The sequence below is a fragment of the Zophobas morio genome, unplaced genomic scaffold, assembly GCF_036711695.1.
Source record: "Zophobas morio isolate AGI-343-1 ecotype UQ-CSIRO unplaced genomic scaffold, CSIRO_AGI_Zmor_V1 ptg000759l, whole genome shotgun sequence".
Lineage (NCBI taxonomy): Eukaryota > Metazoa > Arthropoda > Insecta > Coleoptera > Tenebrionidae > Zophobas > Zophobas morio.
In genome coordinates this window covers 99218-121019 of record NW_026972862.1, presented here as the reverse complement: position 1 = coordinate 121019, position 21802 = coordinate 99218, and the positions used below count along the sequence as shown (strand labels likewise).

Genomic DNA, 21802 nt, shown 5'->3' with positions numbered 1-21802 from the left:
CCGGGCCTTACACACTAGAAGTTATAAAAAATTTACTAACTATTGAACTGTATGGACTATAGATAGAAATTTTACGAACTTATAGATCGGACAGGAAAAGTGAAAGATCCCGTAAGAGAGTTTTATACAGTCGAACCTAGTAAAAATAAATCCCTACCTGCTTTTAGAGTCCGAAAAGTTTTCAATATTGTTTACTTTAACTCAGTTACGCCGCTCTATAGCATGATTTATTAAAAGAACAGAAGTTTTAACAGTCAACAACACAATTAATAATAACACCAACCATAATACTAATAGCATAATAATTTTTAATAGCGACGTTACTAGTGTTAGCAATAGCTTTCACGATAAAAAATCTAGCAATAACGCAGTAATAGCACCGATCAATTAATATCTTTTCAAATATTTTAATAAAATAGTTAATTAAAAGCTTTAAGCTAAAAATATTTTTTATGTCATCGGAATATCCCCTTTACTGACGACCTTAAAAAACTTATCCTAGTTCTAGAAAATATATAGGGGCACAACACTATACCTAACAACTACCTTCAAACAGTAAGATGATAACGCGTGGAATCCTTGGAGATAACAAACCAGAATTATAAAAACAGAGCTAAAAAATATTTCAATCTATTTCTAGCAACTAGATTGGGTGTATATAAAATCTTAAATCGCTTCTATTTATATTATCAATACTATCAAAATTTAAACTAATAAGAAACGTCATATATATTTGGAAGTAACTAAATACCAATTTTTTTAATATAGCAATATAAAAATATTTTTATACTTTTTGTTAAGCTTTGATTATGGTTTGACCGGCAAGTAATGGATATACCGGTAAAGCCTATTTTTTTCTTGTTGTAGTAATGCTAACTTCTGATAGACTCTTCATATTCATTAAAAAACAGTGTAATTCGTAACTAAAGCGGAGAAATTTTTGGTTTTTAACTTAGTTTAGGTAGAGCGCACCGCTTGTTACTTCTGATATTTTAGATATGGCGCCATATCTTTAATATGGCGGTCTCGATATTCTGCACTCTCTACGGCTCCATAACCTGACTATGGTGAAGGGGGGGGGGTGACTAACTTTACAACCCTACCTAAGCTTATTTTATAAGTCACACTTTGGCCGTTCTCTCGGCACACCTTACGCACACCACATTTTTCTTAAAACATCTAATGAAATTTTAATATCGATAAACCAATCTTTCACCATGTAATGACCTTACTGATACTGGCCCAACGGAATCTCCTACTTAATGCTTAAGCATATGCTCGTTAAAACTTTAAACTTCGTAGTAATATTCAATGCAGACCTATATAACCCGCCTCTCTCCAGAAGCTAATCAGTTTATTAGCTAGTTAAATGTAGACTACTGCGATTAGGAGAGATGTTAGGAAGATGTTTTCTCAAGAGACCTAAAATTATTTTGAGTTAAGAGGTGTCATTCTAACTTCTAGTTTAGGTTCCGTGAAGGTAACTTAGGCTTCGCAACATATTTGAGACTTACCGAGTACCATACACCAACCTTCAACGAGAAACTTAGTAGTCGCAATTTTTTTGACATGGGATAAGCTAATGGCAAAGTATGATGTAAATTCTAGTATACGCGGTTAGGGGGATATCGTTTTGCAAGTCTAAAAGCTATCGGTGCAAGAGTGCCATAATGAATGACAATAATTTTCCAACATATACTTTGTTTGTCTCATAAAAATTATATTACTCGGGACCTTCCCTTGAGAACTAAAGTCATAAGGCCTACTTATAAAAAAATTAAAGCAAGAGTACTTCGAGATTCTTTCATTCATTCTTTTTTATTTCTAAATATTATCCCTAATTACTAAACGACACTATCTGCTGTAGCTCAAGAAAGCTCAAACCCAGCTTTACGAAACTTCAATGCCATTTAACTCATATAAAAATATGCTATGCTTCATGGCAAATAACCATCGATGTTACAAAAAGTAAATCGCTCTTGTTTTCAAGAAGAATTATGAAGTCCTTTTAACAACGCAATAAATTTGGTAATATCTTGAGGTTATTCTAGACAAAAGTTCAATCTCAAAACCCAGTAGTAGCTGTCCTATTAAACAAAGCACTCCTTTACAGATCTGCTCACAAGTTTAGACGACTAAAGCTTTAGTGCCCTGGTTATACTATTCGAACTGTAACTTAGGAATTACAAATGCATCCTGGTACGTGCGAAAAGCTAAGTCGAGCCTAGAAGACTACGTTTTACGCTTAACCTGAAAAGATTTTAAACTATTCTCCCAACATACTAATGATTTATTAATTTGTAGGTTAGAGGTCTAAACATTGGACGAAAACATCATTCCTACCTAGCCAGACCAATTAGCCAGCTTTATTAGGCATTAAAAGCACGAGGTTTTATGCCAATATACTACTTATTATGACTCATTCAATGGTACCAACATACAATCCACCCAACATTTGACGCAGCGTGGAGTGTATTGCAGTTCTGTGCTCTGTGAATGAAACGCTAACACACTTTGCGGTCATTTTTACGCAGCAGTTCAACGCTTATTCGAAGTGTAGGCTGAAGGTTTCTCATCCTTCGAAAAGTGTACAAAAACCAATGGTAGTTGGTCACTGATGAGATCTCGCCTGTCGGCGGTAGTGGGTGAGTGAAAATTTTCTTAGTAATGCTGGCTAAAAGTGGATTGGTGTAGGGGTCTTAACTACATAAACACAACTATGTTTTTCAAACACACAGGAGTTATGTGTCCCACCAACTAATACTCTAATACAACTGTTTTTTTTTTTTAAAAAAATTTTTATTATTAAATATTTTAAAGTGCTAAAAAGAGTTCTTCTTACCAGATAATTAGATATAAACTTACAAAATAAAATGAGTTTATATTTAAAAAGTTCAAGTTCGTATCTTACCATTAATAAGTATTGTCGGTATCCCTACAAAAACCCCTATCTTAGCTGTTGCTACTATAATAAACTGTAATTTACTACGGTTTTCATAACTATTATATATTCATAGATATTATTAAATAAAATACCAAAAATAAGCAACAAAATATATGTCGAGTTTTTACACGAAGTAAAAAAAAAAAGTGTAAGGACCTGCCTTGTAAGCCATTAACCCTAGCTTAATAAAAAGTTAATAACCATACCCTATTGTTAAATCGTTTTTACTTAAAAAAAGAAAATCATAGTCTCTTTATACTAAAGGGATTTTATATTAAATTATTTTTTCAGGAATTATGGCTTCAGCTCTTTTTTTTGAAAATTTTTTTTGTCCACAATCGATTTTTTATAAAAAATAGTAAATATAATGGCGAAGACGCCAGAAATTATTGAAATGAGGTAATATTTTTGAATTGACATTGTCGGAATTTTGAAGAAAAATTCCAAGAAACAAACCTTAGCAATTAGCAATAATATCCCTAAAATCCTAATATTATTAATTAGTTAAGTTCTAGGTAGTATTGTAAAAAACTTACTCTACTGCCACAGATATAGAAGCCAAAAACTTTAGCCAAGGGGAAGCGCATAAAGCCAATAGATTAATAACAAATAATGCCAAAAGTGCAGTAGAGCAAATAAGTACCACTGTAGCGTAAACGAGTACACAAAAATAATTAAGTAAGAATACAAGCCTCTGAACCTTTTTTGTATCTATGGCAGTCCTGGTCAAAAGGTCCTACTAAAATAGATGGAAATATATGTACGTAAATTACAACCTAACCATATTATAAAATTGCTTACTCGCTCCCGATAAAAAGTTCATTTGGTCACTTAAATGAAGTTTACAAGTTGCTAAGTCATAATAGTTGTTAACATCATTGCTGGTCCCATATACTCTTAGATTTAAAGAAAAAAGTTCTGTCTAACCTTAAAATAAGTACAAAATAATAAGTAAAATAAATTTCGTGAAACCTTAATTGTGGCAAAGGGGAGAACATAAGCTAGAACGAGTCCAGTTATTAAAAAGATAGATAATAAAATGCTTAATATTAGCAATATGCTAGATTTTTTTTTCATACTTCCTGTATAGTAATATTGACTGGACTTAACGTTAAGCGGCACAAGAATTTATACATGTTGTGTCTACCAGGTATTTTGTAATTTGGCGATAGAATGAATATTTTATATAGGAAAACCGACCCAATTAGGGGTCCCCGAAGGTTCCTCACCAAACTTGTCTTACTCATATATTTATGGAGTTTTTTAAAAAATAACTTTGCAAAAGAATATTAAATTTATGATAATGGTAACTAAAGGAGTATAATTTTTACAATTATTTTTTTAAAAATCGTACACATTCTTGTAAAATCAAATTAATTAAATGAAAACACTGGGTGTTCTTGTGACAAAAGAGAAATAGTCTATTAAACCAAATTTGTACTAAGGCCCTCGAACGAACATACAAATATACTTATTTAGCACATATCTTAAATTTTTCAGTTTTGTGTGCCCCAAAATAGAGTGTTGTAACTTCCTTAATTTTTTTTTTGCACATCCATGGTATTGTGTTTAGGCTTTTGCCTTTATCTATTGTAGCTGTCCTTTAATTTATTAATAGGGCTTCAATAAACTATACACCCACTCTTTCAAATAATTGTCCTATTTCTTAATGAAGTTTACACTAAGTAAACACAAATTTAGGCTTCTGTAGTATTTAAAACTGGCATAAAATTTATTAACAAAATAATCTTTAAGAATAATTTCTTTACAGCTTGCTTTGTATTTAGTAAGTTTAATTACAAATAATTTTATGCTCATAAACAAATTTTAAAAGTAATACAACACTTTTTTGTTGAGCTTAAAAATTATTATTATTTTTTTTTCTTCGTTTAGGGTTTTTAAAATACTTCTGTTTTTTTATTATTGTCTCTGTAGATTATTTAACATTACTTCAGACCTATATATAAAGAGAATATGTAATAATAAGAAGTAAATTTAAATATATTTTTTATATATGTGTGTGCTAGTTATATTTACATTAAAAAAATCTACTCATAATTTTGATTCCTTGAAACCACGTATATTCAATGCAGGAAGCTAATATAGTATCATTGGGTGTGTTAGGGCTTAAGTAACCCCATTAACGGCAAAATGAACGATATAAGTTTTCTGTTTTACCGTTGTCGTATTAAAGAGTCACTTTTACGAAAGGTAAACGCCCTTTAAGCTCGTACAAAAGCTACTAGCAATACTTCTACCTATTTAAACTGACATAACGCTTTTACAGGTGTGACTATATGACTTGTGCTCGAGGTACCTATATATTCGACTCGGTCGTTAACTTGTTAGTAGTATTCTTTTATTTATTTAATCTATAAGGCAAGATAATTTCTGTGTAAGAAAATAGAACCTACATAACCTTATGAACATTATAAAGTGGGAATTCTATAACAAAGAAGGAGCGTTATAAAATGTTTTGTTTATTAATCGCATACTTATATTACGCATACTCTGATAAGCAAAACAAAAAAAAAATTTCTATTCTTTGAGCAATATCATAAAAGTATTAAATAGTTTAAGCTGTAGTGGGTCCTACTATAATGAGTTTCATACATGTTAGTTACCTATTTTAAAATAGAAGAAATGTAGGAGTAGAACTAAGAACTATTAAAATTAAGTCTTGTTATCTTTTTTAATCGGAGGAGGCACAAGGGCGCCTTTTCTTTTTAAAATTGAATAGACTTAACAGTGTTCCATTATGGGATCCCTGTAAATTTTTACCTTATTAAGTAGATATAACAACAATTTTTAGTAGCTTAGCTTCTATGGAAGATATTATATTTAAAGCGGTAGTGTCTGAATTGGGTTAAAAGTATTTTAACTTTAAGCAATGATATAATTTTGAAGCTACTATTTTGTATTATAAAAAAAGAAGATAACAGAAAGGCTGGGCTCGATAAGGTTGGAAATTTACAGAGACTGTCTCGTCCGAGAACGCTTATTAACAAATTCATATAATTTGTGCTGACTGACAAAAAAGGTAAGGGTGTAAGTTAAAAGAGTGTATGGCGTAAAGTTCCCTTGATGCGATTTACTTGTTCATTGACACTATCTTATTTAGTAGCTGGGGTATAATAAATTATTTAGTACGAAAACTGTATGTTATATTACATAAATTTTAAACCCAGCGACGCTATTAAGGCAAGAAGCAGACCACAGCACAACTAAACTGTTAAAAAATTTTTTTAAAACGCGCCACTGACTAGATTATATATATACTATTATAATTTAACCCTTACTAAACTAAATACTCTTACAAACTATAAATGCTCCATTAGTTGCTTAAAATCACTATGCAAAATATATATTTCTGATGTAAGTATGCAGTGAGAGTTGCTCCGACCATTACTTTAAAAACTGGTTTTAACTAGTATTGCACGACTTACGACAGAGCAGATCATTTAATAATTTAAATGGTATGTGCTACATATAATTCTTAGGATTATTTTATCTTTTTTTTTTTTCGTTCTACTTTGGTTAACAAGCTAATTAGTATTGCCAGATTGTTAGTTAGTTCTGTTCTACCAAAGTAGGCCTTTTAAACCTAATACTTGCTAATAATCTTACCTCTCCCTGAATAACTTAGTAAGAGATGATATGTAAACCATAAGAAAGGGACTCATTATTGACGAAAGAACTTATTAGAGCTAGCAAATGAAATTGAAATTAGGCAAACATAAATCCTCTGTAATCATTCAAACAATTTAGACACGTATCGTATGTGTTAATGCTCTGCAAACTCACAAGAGAATTAGTATTATGTCCAGTTCTGTGAAGGAAAATTAGCAAGAGGACCTTATTGGAGTGAACTTAACGCCGAAGGGTAGAGATGGCTAAGTTGAACTATTTAACCATTTTTTTAGAATTTAGATGAGGTAAGTTAACAAGTTAGTTTAAACTTAATAATCATTGAGTCATTTTCTAGTACCTTGATTTTTATTACCTGTTCTCAATGTTTCTTTTTTGAAGCGTTGCCCTGTGCGTTACTTTGACATCTATCTTACGTTTGCGCAGGATATGTTCGGCTTCCCGTACGCGAACTATAACCGCAGCAAGTAAGTCCTGTTGAGAAAACAAAATTAACTCAATTTGGCAACTGCGCATGTTAGATTATTAGTGGTACACCTTTTTGGTTGTACTTCCAACAACTTTGCATTTAAATTTAGCATAAGCTATTGTAGTATCCGCGTATCAGGAACAGGTTCGGATCTCTTTGTTTACTAAAGTTGTCGATTATTGACAATTGTTAACGAAAGTAGCACATTTTCAAGGTGAAACAACCGACTTACAACCGGTCAAAACTAGTTATCGCTAGAAGTAATCTTGGGCTTAATTAAATCGGCCAAAGGTGAAAATAATTCTTATACTTATTAGATGGTAACCTTGATAAACCCATAACTGAAATAATTGACTAGGATAACACTATTCTCGAATCCGAAGTCATTGGTTTAGTTTAAGTAAAATAAAACTAATTAGGCTCACTAACTAAACTTACCAAAAGAATGTTACGAGCAAATGGGAAGGTTTCTTAGATGTTAGTCACAATCCTTGCTAGCTCGACGCAGAACTAATCAGCTATTATAATAATCCGTCTGTTGCAATATAACTATTTATTTGAACAAAGTTTAGCTAAGTAACTGAACTTTATTTTATTCGGTGCTGTAGTTTAACTGGTAGAACATCCTAGTTCGAATGTAGTCAGTTTTATTGTGGAAGCAACGGACTAACAAACTACAGGCCTTCTCATTTTATTATATAACAGTAAAAAGGTTAAAACAAATGCTAACTTTAAGGCGAAGAATACAAAGACAGATTAATATTGATGGAAGTCAGATATCTAACAAGGGATACAAGCAGGGAAGAAACTGAAAACCTTGGCTTAAATTATCAAAAACCTAGCTGAAAAGTGAGAATAATTTTGCTCATTATTTTGGATGTCTACCCTGTTTGCAAGATTTAGTGATTATCACTTCCTTTACTCTTTAACAGTGCTATTAACGCTAACAAACTAAGAGCCAACTTTTACCGGTGTTATTACTTGGAAGTGACAGGGTAAATATAATAGTTCGGTGCTCAGGTCCAAGAGCCTTTTATACAGTAGGCGGAAGTTTGTCTAAATAACCGACTTGAAGGCTGACTGTGTGATACAGAGTGCTAGTACGGAGGCATCAGGTTGAGTGTCTTTTGTAATCTTACAAGGGACCTGAACGCCGTTATAATCTTCAATCCTCACTCAGGAAGGTAACATAACCACGAGCTACTTTAAACTTTGAAGGTATCATAGTCACTAGTCATTCACAGGAAGTTAGCATAATCTCGACTCACTTGGCAGGAAGGTGTCAAATAATTTACATTTGGTTACTAACACTATTTTATACTAAGGAGGGGCATTTTTTTTGCGGATTAAGATCTTTAAAACTACACTCCGTTTAAGAGAATGGTAATCTCTTTACCTTCTCGTTGCTCGCGCATGTACCAGCGTTTTGTATCTTACTTTTGGATTTACAATCTTATCTTACCTTCTTAAATGCTTGTCTTGCGCGATCAACCATTCTATTGTTTTGCTCACAGCAAGTAAATCCTTTGAAATTAAATCACATTGGCCACTGGGTAGGTCAGCCTCGTAATGGGAGGACTTCGTCAAACGCGTGGTTTCGGCTCTGACTGTTAGCCTTTTCTGGTGGCCTTCTTCTTAGAGTATACATTCTTTATTGAAGCGAGGATTACTTTTTGTCCCTAGACCAGTATTGTAAAGCGGTCAATAAAGATTGCCCTATGTAAAAAATGCGTGCAACCTCTGCGTTATCCCTTGAGGTTTCCCGATGGTTTCGATCTAGGTTTGCTGATTGGGTGCCATCCGTGGGCGGAATGTAGGTTGAATGCAGGTTACCTTGGCTTTAGCACCCTCTACTCTTCGGAGGCGTCTTTGGTGAGCTCAATTTCTTGTTTATTTTCAGTAAAATATAAAGCTCGTGTCATGTTTGATGCTTAGAAACACCTTTGTTCAGAACTTTTGTAAGAAGATTAAGGTCTCGTAGGAATGGCAACACCTTAAACATTTTTTTTATTTTTTTTCGAAATCCTATTCCGAAATTTAAGCACTGAAAAAAAATTTTAATTAACTTTTCGATTTTTTGACCTTTAACCTTTTTTTTATTAATAATTTTAAAATTTTTTCTTGGTGAAGTTTTCTGGAATGTTGCTACTTTGTAGGGAAAGGAAAGTGTCTAAGTAGGATAGGTTTTTTTCAGCTAGAATTTTACTTTACGAATATTTCCTCTTGCAGGTACGCATAATACAAAGAGAACCTTCAAATTTTCAAAATAGAAGTTAATTTTTTTATCTTGTCAGTTGCAGGCTGTAACAAAAACTAAACTTTAAAACCATTGAAGCGTGATTACCTTCCCTTGTCAACGTGCGCCGTGGAAAATCGTAGGTCGTGTAACGCGCGTATTCAAAGGTATATCCTTAACCTTGGTAAAAACCAGATGTTGGCAAAGTTCTTTGGCATTGCTATCCTCCCTGTGTCTTAGAGCGCAAATTATGGCTAACAACCTGCCTTGTGTCTAGAGCTTTCGGGTTCGTTAGCGAGAAACTTGTTGCTCTATTAACTGACTTTGTGGTATTTGAAGTATTTTAGCTAAATAAATTTGTTACTTTAATGCTTGCGCATTGATACTGGTATTAGCTGTAGAAGTTATCTCTTCTTTGAGGTAGTCAAGCAGAACATGTTGGGCCTTTTATGAAATTTAGGCAAGACACGTGAAGTTGTACAGGACACTACCTTCATCCGAGTGAGTACTTGCGAAAGAAAGCCGTGGAAGCAAGAACTGTATAAGGAGTGATGACAAATATTACCATTGCTCTGTTTCAGAGTCGTTGGTGCTGTTGGAGTTGCGAACTAGTTGTTTAACTATAGTACTTGTAATGCTACGGTTTAATACACTATGAAATAGGGGTCAAGCGCTGCACTAGGGTTGGTTTCTATGGTTATTCAATCCGCCTGGCTAACGGTACCGGCGCCTATAGAACTAAAATGGTGTTATTTACGTATTCTTGTGTATAAGCGGAGGAGCTTCCTACGAAATTGCGGATTTAGGTTTTAACATAGACTTCTAAGTACTGCGATCTCTAACTTATTAAATAGAGGGTTTTTTAAACTGTTTCCTTGTCAATGTAAGTACTGTGAGAAGCATTATAGTTAATTTCATATTAGTGCGAAGCACATAATAAAATGATAACGAATAATTAAAACTTTTGGCATCCTTTCTGAGTTCTAATATTTAAACTACATTTATATGCTAATGAGACAGCTACAGTACACTACATTTTAAAGGTATATGGTAATTGATTTTCATGTACTCCATGAATCACCCACTTCCATTAGAGTCGTTAACTCATTTTTTAAAAAATATATCTTAATCTTTTAAACAGTAAAGGAAATTCAATAAGACTGAAAAAATAGTTAACTTTTGGCTTTGCAATTTCTAAAACCGTTCTTTTTGGGTAGGTATTGATTAATATCGGATACTCTCCTTAATATTACCAAGTCATTCATCAAACCATGTCAAGCAGTTTTAATAGGATTGTGATGGGGTTTATTATCTCAAAGTATAATTATTGAATGAAACCCTTATAAAAATTGTGAAATAGTGTACAAGATATTACGCCGCGAATGCATTTATAAGGTAAATATATGGATGTTAACCTATTGCGTACTAAACACTTTACCTTGCCGAAATTCAAACCAAATGGCAAAGAGACAAGAGTGGTGAACTGCTTGAATTTATACAACGATGCACATGTAACTCGAACTGACAGCGTGAAAAGTCCGGGGTTTTCGGGATAGTTAAATAATCTTCATGCATAAAAAGGAAGACAAAAAATTATATAAAGTAGAGCCTTGACATATTATCCTTCGCACGAAATTATTTCCAGAGAGAGAGTATTACATATAAATTAGACTTGTAAAGTTAGCACAGCACCAACTCACCTACTTTATGGGCTTTACCGGGACCCAGATATAAATACTAAAAATAAAGGGCGGACAATAAGGCTGGAATGTCAAGAACACTAGAGCCAATAGTAGAGATAGTGCTTCTTCAAATATAGAAGCATTAGTACTGAGGATAAGTATTGCTTAATGTTTTCAAGAGTAGGACTTCAAGGACACTATACAACCGTCCTCAGATCTCTGGTCTACATCTTGTTTTACTATAGTTAAGGACAATTATTAAGATAAGTGATAATTATGTAATAAAATTAATTATTTGCATTTATTTTATTCATTATATAATTTGTGCCATATTAATAGTGTCTTACTTAATTGAATATTCTTGATCAATTCGTATTTTAAAAGTGGCATAATTTGAACATCCACATGCTTAAAATATTTATCACAATTTTGTTTGAGGAAGTTTGTTCTCGTAACCACCGGACCCGGAAAAATGCAAGTTGGCACCGTGAAGAATCGAATACGCGACTTGAGATTGCGCGCCATTGCTCTAACCGCGGAGCTATGGGTGACAGCAGCTCAACTTCGGTCGATAAATTACGTTAACAACTTTAGTTAGAATCATTCTTCATTCAACCTTTTTCTTTTTGAATATTTCTTCCCAGTGAACACACCCATCAGTTCCTTCCTTATAATATTTATCTACTTTGTGCTGTAAAAATAGAATTCCAAATACCACCCTAGGGTTGTTAACAAACTAATTTATTACTATACCAAGGCCCTAAAAGAAAAAATTAATCTTTTTTACATATCCCTATCATCTTAGTATTAAATTACTTTCATCTGCTCCTTTGAAGAAGTCTAGTTTTACAGTATTTAAATTTCAGGAAATCACCACGTTTTTACTTTTTTGTTTCCTTGTGCCCCAAATAGCTAACAAGTGTATATTAACTGGAAAGGAAACTCTAGCGAGAATGTAGCCCATCTATAACGCGCTGTTCTTGAACAAATTCCTAGGTGGGTCATAAACCAAGTTATAACCCTGTCGACTGTCCCCAAACCTTTATTTTATTGAACCGCTTTCTTACGGTCAACCAAAATCTTGTTAGCAGCCTTAACCTTCACACAGCAGGTACGAATTACTCAACCTTAAGTACAATAATACCAACTTATCCACTACGAACACTGTTATGCGTCATAGATCAATTTTGTAAACAAAAATAAAATTTATCTCGTTTTTCGGCTAGGTTACAACCATTAGTTCTTAGCTGGTAAAGTATAATAAACCAAAGTACAGAGAATGCTTATTACTACCTTCAACTTTGCTTCTTCTAATTTAACTCTACAAAATCCATAAAAAATAAGGTTCTGTTTTAGTATTAACCCCTATAGGGAAATAGAGTATACTAATGGTAAATGGATAGTGATGCTAGTTTTTCTTCTCCTCACCTTTAAGGAAACTGTATGAAATATTTAGAAAGGAATACCATTTTTGGTAGGTTAGAGTAACATACCACTCGATTATCTTTCTTTTCATACCTATCAAAGATTGTTTAACCATTTCTAAAGCTCCAGTTTAATTACCACGGAAGAGCTCATTAAATATTGTTATTTGTAAGAGAGGTTTATAATATAATAGAGCTGTATTTTTGATGCAGCGTTCTTAAGGAAGAAAACACTATGTAGGGTTTTTTAGTTCGAAATTAAATAACGCACAAAAAAACTATAATACCACGGATAAAAAGCACTAGCAGTGATCTGGTGCTCTACTAAACTTATGGACCTGATTAAATTGTGTAAACTTGGTTCATCATAGAATTTGACCATGTAGATCTATTATTTTTGTTCAAGAATGTAACAGAAAGCGAGTTTGTAATAGATAAACGGCTGAACTGGTAAAAGCAGATAATAAGTTCGTTTAATTGGGCGTTGCGTTTCTAGCCATGGTTTGAAAATGAAATTGTCGAGTTACTTTCTAGAACGGTAAGCGCAAATAAACGGATTGAGGCGTTCAGTCCCCCGGAATATAGTGGCAACAAGTTAGTGTGGAATATTAAAGAAGTAATAGTAAAATGCATACCAGAAGAATGAACTGAGACCGATATTTAAAGGAAGCAAAGAGACAGGTGCTATAATAGACGCGGTGGTTAATAGCTGTGTCACAGGTCATAAGTTTGCTAACAGGTCTTATGCTATAAATGAGCCTATGCATATAATTTAAAGGTCAAACGTATGATTTTACAGTTTTTCAATGATTATATGAAACTACCAAAGGCCAAAGCAGGCTATGATGGCACTCTTGTGATAGTAAATAGATATTTACAATATGTGTGAGTAAAGAAATTGAAGCAAGAATTCACTTACGAGGTACTAAATTTATTAAAATTTATTTTTGCAAGATGTAGAAGACGGTGAAGATAATAACGGCCAAATTTACTGTGTTTATTAATTAGGGCACCCATTCAATTGGAAAGTCCTGGCTTAATATCGAGTTTTTAGGAGAATTGGTTTTTCCAGATTAAAATGATGAAAACCTATCCAATGTCATCATCGTAGTTATGGATTACCTACTTTAGCACGTTGTCCTGCCCCTTTTCCCTTCTTTTCCCTTAACAGATACGTCAACATTTTATAATAGCTAGTTTTAGCAATATCTGCAACACCTAACTAATTAAAGAAGATTATTTTCAAAAATGGTAAGTACAGTCACCGATTCCTATCTTCAGATATATGTTGCTAGATTTGAACTAGCCTTTCTTTAGGTTTTACCTAATAAACTATAACATTTTATTAGTAATGTGACCATTTCAGTAAATTCCATACATAGTTCAGTATTACTATCTAAAAATTCCTAATAGTATTTTAAGGTAGAAGTAATGATTAAATATTTTAAGTTGAGAGTACTTTTCGTGATAAAGTCTCTTCAAATTAGTAATTTTAAAGAAACCACAAAAGTAGTGTGCCTAGTAACCTGTAAACTTCTAACGAGAATTTCAACACCATTAAGGGAAGCACAGTAGTGTAAAACCAAAATTTTTTGGCTGAAGGTCTTTTAATATGGATTAGACTGCCAACAAAGTTGACTAGATGTTCGTAAGCAACTAACCGACTCTGTTTGGCTCGAAGTAAGCAAGGCTATCTTTGCGTCAAATTGCGTTTTTAATTTTAGTTATAGGCAAATTTAGTTAAACGTGCTTAATGGAACCGAAGTCCTAGGATTCTTGGTGATGAGAATAGATGCGCATTCCACTTCGAATGAAAAGAAGATAGCCTTGCTCACATTGAGCCAAATAAAGTGGGTTAGTTGTTTACGTAGCCGACTTTGTTTTGGGCTACCTTTCCCATAATAGAAGGCAATCACCACACTAATTTTGGCTCTACTCTTCTGTGCCTAGGCTAAAAATATGTCATTAATAATGCGGTCTTTAAATCCTAGATCAACAAGGTTACTATAGAAATTGAGGGATTGTACAGTTTTCAAAATTTGTTTCAATTTCTTATATATTTTGTATGATTAAGGAGCTTTTCATGATACCTAAAAAGCTGTACAATCCATATTTGTGTAATTAAAAATATAACTTTAGAAAATTAATAATTTAAAAAAGGCTTGTTACTAGGTGGTCTTTATATCAATACTTTAAACCTTTTTTTATAAAAAAAATTTATGTAATGATATGTGCCATGTAAAAAATCTAAAAAATATTTTTTCCTATACTAACTGTCATTGTCCTACACTAGTTTTTAATAATTCTGTTAAAGTGTACCTTAACTAAGGAGGAGTCCCTATTAATAATAGTTTTTAACTTAACATAAAATAATTATGGAATTTTTCTTTTCTTTTTTGAATATAATTTAGCGCTTTAAATTGTTTTTAAGTATGAATGTACTTAATTCTACCCTTTGAAGAATATTACAACAGTAAAACTTGCTAGCGTCTGATAACGTCCCACATTTTTGTGATCTTTCCCAAGTATCTAAATTTAGTAGCGGTCTTCAAGTACTGAACATTTAGGCAGCAGTTATAGACCGTTTTCTTAACTAAATAACTGTCATTTGTATTTCATGTGTATTATTTTATATGCGCTCAGAGCAAAATTTTTTAATATAACGAAGTAACAATGATGAAGAGATGAGATAGTAAATCAAATTTAACTTTTGTATTTAAAGTAGGTTCTTATCTGTGATTATTACACGTTGTAGAATGCATCAAAAACTAATAACTTATTTGTTGTGCATATTTAGCTATTAAATCTACTTTTAAAATGGGAAAGTAAATTATTGAATTTTTTAATTTTTATTATGAGTAAAGCTTTTAAAGGCAAAACTGGATATGAACTCCAAACTATAAACACACAGGCTGTTATTTTTTTACAATCAGCTTTCGTAAAACTGTCAGTTATTAATAAATTTATCATAATTGATTTTTGTAACTTATAAGAGAAGTGGATGAAACATGGGTAGATAAAGCTTAATTATAGGTTCTTATAGTTGTTTACTAGTGAACAAAGTCGCAAAATTCATTATTATAGGTTGTATTTTTAACTTGCACTAAATTCTTGAAGATAAACTATTAACTAAAATTTCTTTGCAAGCAGAAACATCTCGTCTAACGCTGTTAGGACGAAAGGGACGTGACTCCCTTATCTAACTGCACATTATCGATTTTGTCTTATAATATAATTGTCAACGATTTTTCATGTTTTTTTTAGTTTATTTATACTGACTTTGTAGACCTAATTACCGAATTTTTTTTACATATAATAGTAGCAGTAAAACTTTTTTATTCTTATAAATTTTTTTAATATATCTTACTGCTTCTATAAAATAATAACAATTATTTAAATGGTTCGTCCAACAATTAGTCGTATTTAAAATAAAAATTTCTATTCACAGATTAATTGGCTGTCTTTCGCTATATATTTCTTTTAATTATAAATTTTATTTCCTTTCTTAATATGATAAAAAATTGTGTTACCGAAAAGAAAAAATATTAACCCTCCTATACTAAGCATAGTTTCTAGTTAACATTCTTTAAGGCCATCTGCAATATCCTTTTTAGCTATTTACTTATGTATATACGTATATTAAAAAGATATGGTGAAACATGAATTTAAAAATTTTAGGCTCGGGTTTATTTCGGCAACACCAATATTATGATAATTTGAAGGTATTGAACATAATCCCCCTGACATTTCGCAGTTTAATAGATAATCTTAAAAAATATTTAATACATATATATTAATCTAGAAAAGGGATAATTAAAAAATGATCAAAATAGTAATTTATTATAAAGCAGTGGAAATAGTTAGTCAATAAAGAAAAAACTCACCCCTAACGACCTTTGTCTTTCTTAAAACGTGGGCTAAGTTGGTATTATTGCGTTAACAGAACGTTTTAAACTTTTTAAATTCAGCGTATGAAATGAATAAGCACAAAATGCAACTTATAAGTGCAGTTACAACTGCTTTTTTTAGTTTCGTTGAAAGTAACTTAAAGTTATCGATTTACTGATTTACTCGTCTCCAAAGTCCATTTCTACTACACCGGCTCCTACTCGATCCACGACTGCACGTGACTTATATAGTTAGCAAGCTTTCGCGGTATTGTTATATTCCTAGAACGACAATATCGCGGTAGTGGCTATAAAAGCGTAGTTATCTATACGCAAGGTGGGAATAAACGTATAAATAAATTAGACATATATACATAATACGGTAACTAGACCTCCCCTCTATCCACGATACGCTCCACGCAGGAGTACAAAAAATCAAATATCCTCCCAAGGGCCCGTGCTAAATTCATAACATGGCATGCTAATTTATGGTGGCATGTGGTAGCAGCGCCGCCAATGAAAACTGTCGCTGCTTGGACCTCCGCCCCTTACAATAGCCTGCTCACTAAGTGCTACAAAACAAAATGCTGTGTCAAAAAAGGAACGCGTTAGGGTCTCCAGAGAGTGTTTTTAGTATCTACAAACGCATTCCATCACTTCTTACGAATCGGTAGCTGAGCACAATGCTCTCGGTCTCTTGATACGTTCTAAGCAATGTTTTCTGTTGTTCGCTGCAAAGTTTATAGCTTATAAGAGAAGGGAACAGAAAATTGCAATAAAATAATTAAGCACTTATTAAAACCACAACATATAATATTTATAAACCGCTTTCGTCTCGAACGAGTGGCAAGCAAAGCCATATGTTCATTAAGAAATTCGCTTAAAGAGGGCTAGAGGGATAAACAGTTTTCTGTCCCCTTAAAAATATAAATCCACCTTTAGCGTGGTGAAAGTATTACCGAAAAGGGGAAGTGAACCCTTAAATGTGATACCTACCGTTCAAGTCAAGAGTTAGAGCGGTGGAGTCTACTTTGTTGCTTTGTTTTACTGCAAGAAAGAAATCTTCCCATACTGACATTAGTTTTAAAGTTTATTTTTTATGTCTATTGTAAACCTTGTTATATTTTTTAACTTGATTATTATTATTCATTATTATTTTTTTTTTTAAAAATAGAGGAGCGCAAACCGTTAAATATTCTTTAAATGAGAGCTGTTGGTGCCAAAAGAGGGCCTCGAAAGTCTCGTATCTTTGCGTTAGCAAAGGTTATATTTGTTTTTTAGAAAAAAATGAAATTCTTTGAGTTATTAAGATTAACATCTTTTAAATTTAGGGATTTAGAGGTCGTGGACGAACTTGCTTTATATTAGCCAGGAGGAGGTTATTTACAGTTAATTATTATTATTTTTTTGAAAGTAACGTTTATTCTTTATCATTAGAGTTGAAAAAGGGATGCTTTACCGTTACGTATCGAGAAAGTTAAAGAAGCGTAACATCAGGAAGCTCTGGATTACCCGCATTGGCGCTGCCTGTCAAGAACATAATTTTAATTATAGCCGTTTTATGAACGGACTGGTGAAAGTAATTGGTTTCTTTTTTTTACTTCTATAATTTTTTGAAGGTTATTAATTACTTTTTGTTAACTAGCATAACATCAAGCTTAACAGGAAAGTTTTGTCGGAACTCGCTACTACTGAGCCTCGTAGTTTCAAAGTATATTTCTTTTTTTTATAAAAATAATCATTTTTGTTTTTACCTGATAATCTTTTTTATATATACGCGGAGACTTTAGCCTTAATATGCAAACAAAAAGTGAATGAAAAAGGGCTGGAATCTTTGTTTTTATAGAAGCTGTGTTAAAACTTTTGTTAAATTTGAGCAAAACGGGAAACGCATATTTAATTAATTGTAAACGGTTTTTTTTTAGCACCATAAAAGGATTAAAAATTCTTTTATATTTTTATTTTATTTTATTATTGCTTACGTTTTCGGCAGGTTGCACTTTTAATATTATCTAGTCAGTTTGACAATAATTTTATAAGATCCAGTAAATCAAAATTATTGCGCTCCAATTGAACTTTTTCAGAATCTCTAGTTTAGAAAACGTTTAATAGTTTCTGGTATAGAGATTATTGTTTTTTAAAGTTCTCAAATAAGAATAAGTTCATTTTATTAATATATTACGTCCTGATTTGAGTTGAGAATCTATAAATTTAAACACTTGTACGTTTTGTATTTTTCAATAAAAGCGAAATTTTTATTATTTTTACGGTTTCTTGCCTGCAAGGAGGCCACAACTTGACTTGATTGGAGATAGAGAGCGGGCGGCCATAAAAAAATCTTTTAGTGGATTTTAAATTAACTATACTTTATTTTTATGTACTTTTCACAGGAAAATATCCATTCCGCGTCGGACGCTCCAGTCAATAATTTAATAGATTAAAATATACTCGATTTAAAAAATTAAAATAATTTATTAATCCCAGAACAGTTATCTGTATAGTTAGCGCGGGCAACTTTTACAGCATCTATAGAAATAATTGTTTTTAGCATGATAACTAGAGGCTCACCTACAAGGTGCCGCCCTCAACCAGAAACTTAATCATTTATAAAAAAGATATTTACCTTGAAAGTCTTTAACGATATGGAAATTAAGAAGGTATTTGGAATTAGCATATTTTTTAATAATACATACTAAAAGATAACACTTTTATATTAAATCATTACCCAGTAACCCTACCACAGTCGTATTATATTCGAGGGGTAAGCATATTTGTTATTTGAAAGAGTACTTATTTATAAAAATATTAGAATTTTTACTTAAAAGTTATAATAGAAAATAAACCCATTTGTATAATTTGAATCTATACTACGAATTAATTAATCTAAGATCCCTTCAAACCATTCGGTAAAAGAGTAATAAACTTTCTTTTGGGAATAAGCTAGATGTTATTAAATTTAATTAAAAATTAATTGACTTCAATAACTTTTTTCTATTACTTAAAAGTAAAATTTGTGATCTACATACTTGTTGGATTTCTATAAAAACCAAACAAAGTTATTATTTTCTTCAAAAAGCCAGCCACCAACAAACTGCTCATATTTTTATATTTATTAAATTAAACACAAAAATAATTCTTCTTAAAATTAATTAAGTATAGACTTTTGCCAAAGACCAGTTTGCTTAAAATCTAGAGTTTAGGTTTTGTAAATAATAAAATGTAAAAACCTGAAATTCTCCGGACTTTAGATTAGTAAGTTTACATACATTACAGGTTTGCCAGGTACTAACGGCTAGATACTAGAATTATATACAAAATATTACTAATTTTAATAATATACATGCACTAACAAGGTTTTTAAATGTGGTAATTTTACTTACATTCGGTAAAGGTTATACTTAAGAAATCAAATTTTTACTTGGGGGCTCTCTACAACCGACTCTGGTCGCCAATAAGTTTTTTTTCCTCGTTATTACTTATGAACCAGTGTTTATTCGAAGGAATCGTATATTGTGAAACGTCATAATTTTTAAATAAAAAATTCCAAATTAGAATAATTATCTATTAAAAGTTAATTATTCTCAATTTATTTTAAAAGATATAGGACAAGCATGTAGAAACAAACTCCAGCCGAAATTACCATCTCGTTAACTAATTTACGGTTTTCATAAGCCAAGTACACAGCAAAAAGCTAGTAAACCCAGAATTAAAGGCCATGTGTATGAAAATTTTTTACTATTTTAGTAAAAATTAGCAGTCATATTAACTATTTTAAACTCGCTATTATTTTTTTTTGATTAAGCTATATCTGACCGCCATTTCTTAGTTCTTTAGCTTAGACTGTGGTACCCTTTAAGTAACAAAAATATAGCAGAAGCAATATGTTTTCACTAAATAGTTCCGAACTGGACCCGGAAGAGCTTATCTAGAACTAGGTTGTAGCCGTACGTGCACTGATTACCTATGAACGTATCAGCTCACATTCTTTGGGCCTCTATTTCTAAGGGCGTTCGCTTTTATAATCGTGAATGTTTAGCCTTTATTAGCGTTTAAGGTTTGACGTACTTGGACAACCCTAATAAAAGGACGGTAATAATAATTGACTGTCGCACATTTTTAAAAAATGGTTTGCTGCAAGTCAGTGGGCGTGTATAAATAATTGTAACAACGCACTTACAAAAAACTTAATCTTTAAAGTGTTACAAGGGCCGCTACATACAAGATAAAAAACTTTTTTTGTTTTCCCATTCCTTAATTATTTTGTAGTTAAATACCAGATAAACCAATTATTTATATGGTGAGCTTACAAATCGCTTTAATAAAAAAAATTGTTTTTATTTAATTCTTGTTTGAGCATTAATGGGTTTCTGACAATCAACTACATTAAAGCCTAAGAAACAGAATAATTTATTTTATAATTATATTACTTTTTGTATTAAGCTTGAGGTCTTAAGAATTTACTCAAACTCCAAATTCTTGTTTGTTCTTATCCTAATGACTAAGTTTAAACGTATAATGCCTATAAAACTTTAGAGTAGAAGATCCTCAGCAGACGGAGTATTACATCTGCTCACTTAAGCTATTAGTTAATGAGTCCACCTGCTGTTCTAATTTTGCTTACAGATATTTTATAAGTACTAAATAATTAAACAAATGAAAAATTAAAAACCACCAAACGATTTAAGATAAATGCAAAACATAAATGTGAACTTAAAACGTAAAACCAAAAAAATTTAAAGTTATACAACCCCGAGGAAGTAATAGAAAAAAGAAATAAATAAATAAACCCTTTTAGAAATTAGTAGTTCCCCAAAAATAAAACTATAAAAAAGCATTAGTTTTAATTAATATTTAAAATAAAATTATACAAAATGAACAAATCTCACTAATTTAAATCGATTATAACACTAAAACATAAAAATACAAATACACAACAAAGTAACAGAGTAAAAAAACAATAACCCGAAAGACAAGAAAACATAAAATAAAGCACATTATAAACAACACATAAATAAATGCATTAACATAACACAATAACGCTAAATAAAATTTTATCGAACCTCTTGAAAAGTAAATAATCAGTAAAAAATCTCAACCAATGAAAAGTAGTTTTGGTGAAAAATTCTTCATCTGCATTAAACAATTTTTTGTAATTTGGTAGAAACGGGTTAATACATAGATATAAGAATATAATATTATCCCTTCCTTTTTTACGTCTACATCGTTGGTGGTACATAAATTCTGACACGTCAAATATATATAAATTGTATTATACACGATACTACTATATGTACATCGATATATATATAAATTTTGATAGATTAATATTAACCGGAGAATAATTTGTTTTACATGGGTTTAGTAAGCGTCTCGCGTGGTTTCTCAGTAGTACCACTAACACTAAAAACTTAAAAGTGCTCTTATAGTTAAATTTGACCACGACAAACAATAAGACCAAATTAAACAATTTTTAATTAGTGATATATATTTGCTTGTAAAAAATTTTACAAAC

At 31.6% G+C, this 21802-nt stretch overlaps 2 long non-coding RNA genes across 2 annotated transcripts; one reads left to right on the top strand and one right to left on the bottom strand.

The window, feature by feature from the left end:
* Positions 1–3343: 3343 nt before the first annotated feature.
* LOC135121865 (uncharacterized) lies at positions 3344–4012 on the bottom strand. Its single transcript, XR_010279142.1, has 5 exons — positions 3917–4012; positions 3746–3866; positions 3645–3683; positions 3481–3589; positions 3344–3431 (listed from the first exon to the last, which is right to left on the bottom strand). It is a non-coding gene; the product is annotated as an uncharacterized LOC135121865 (long non-coding RNA).
* Positions 4013–17287: 13275 nt separating this feature from the next.
* Positions 17288–18147, top strand: LOC135121861 (uncharacterized). Its single transcript, XR_010279140.1, has 6 exons — positions 17288–17378; positions 17465–17553; positions 17622–17668; positions 17728–17869; positions 17936–18001; positions 18074–18147. It is a non-coding gene; the product is annotated as an uncharacterized LOC135121861 (long non-coding RNA).
* Positions 18148–21802: the final 3655 nt, after the last annotated feature.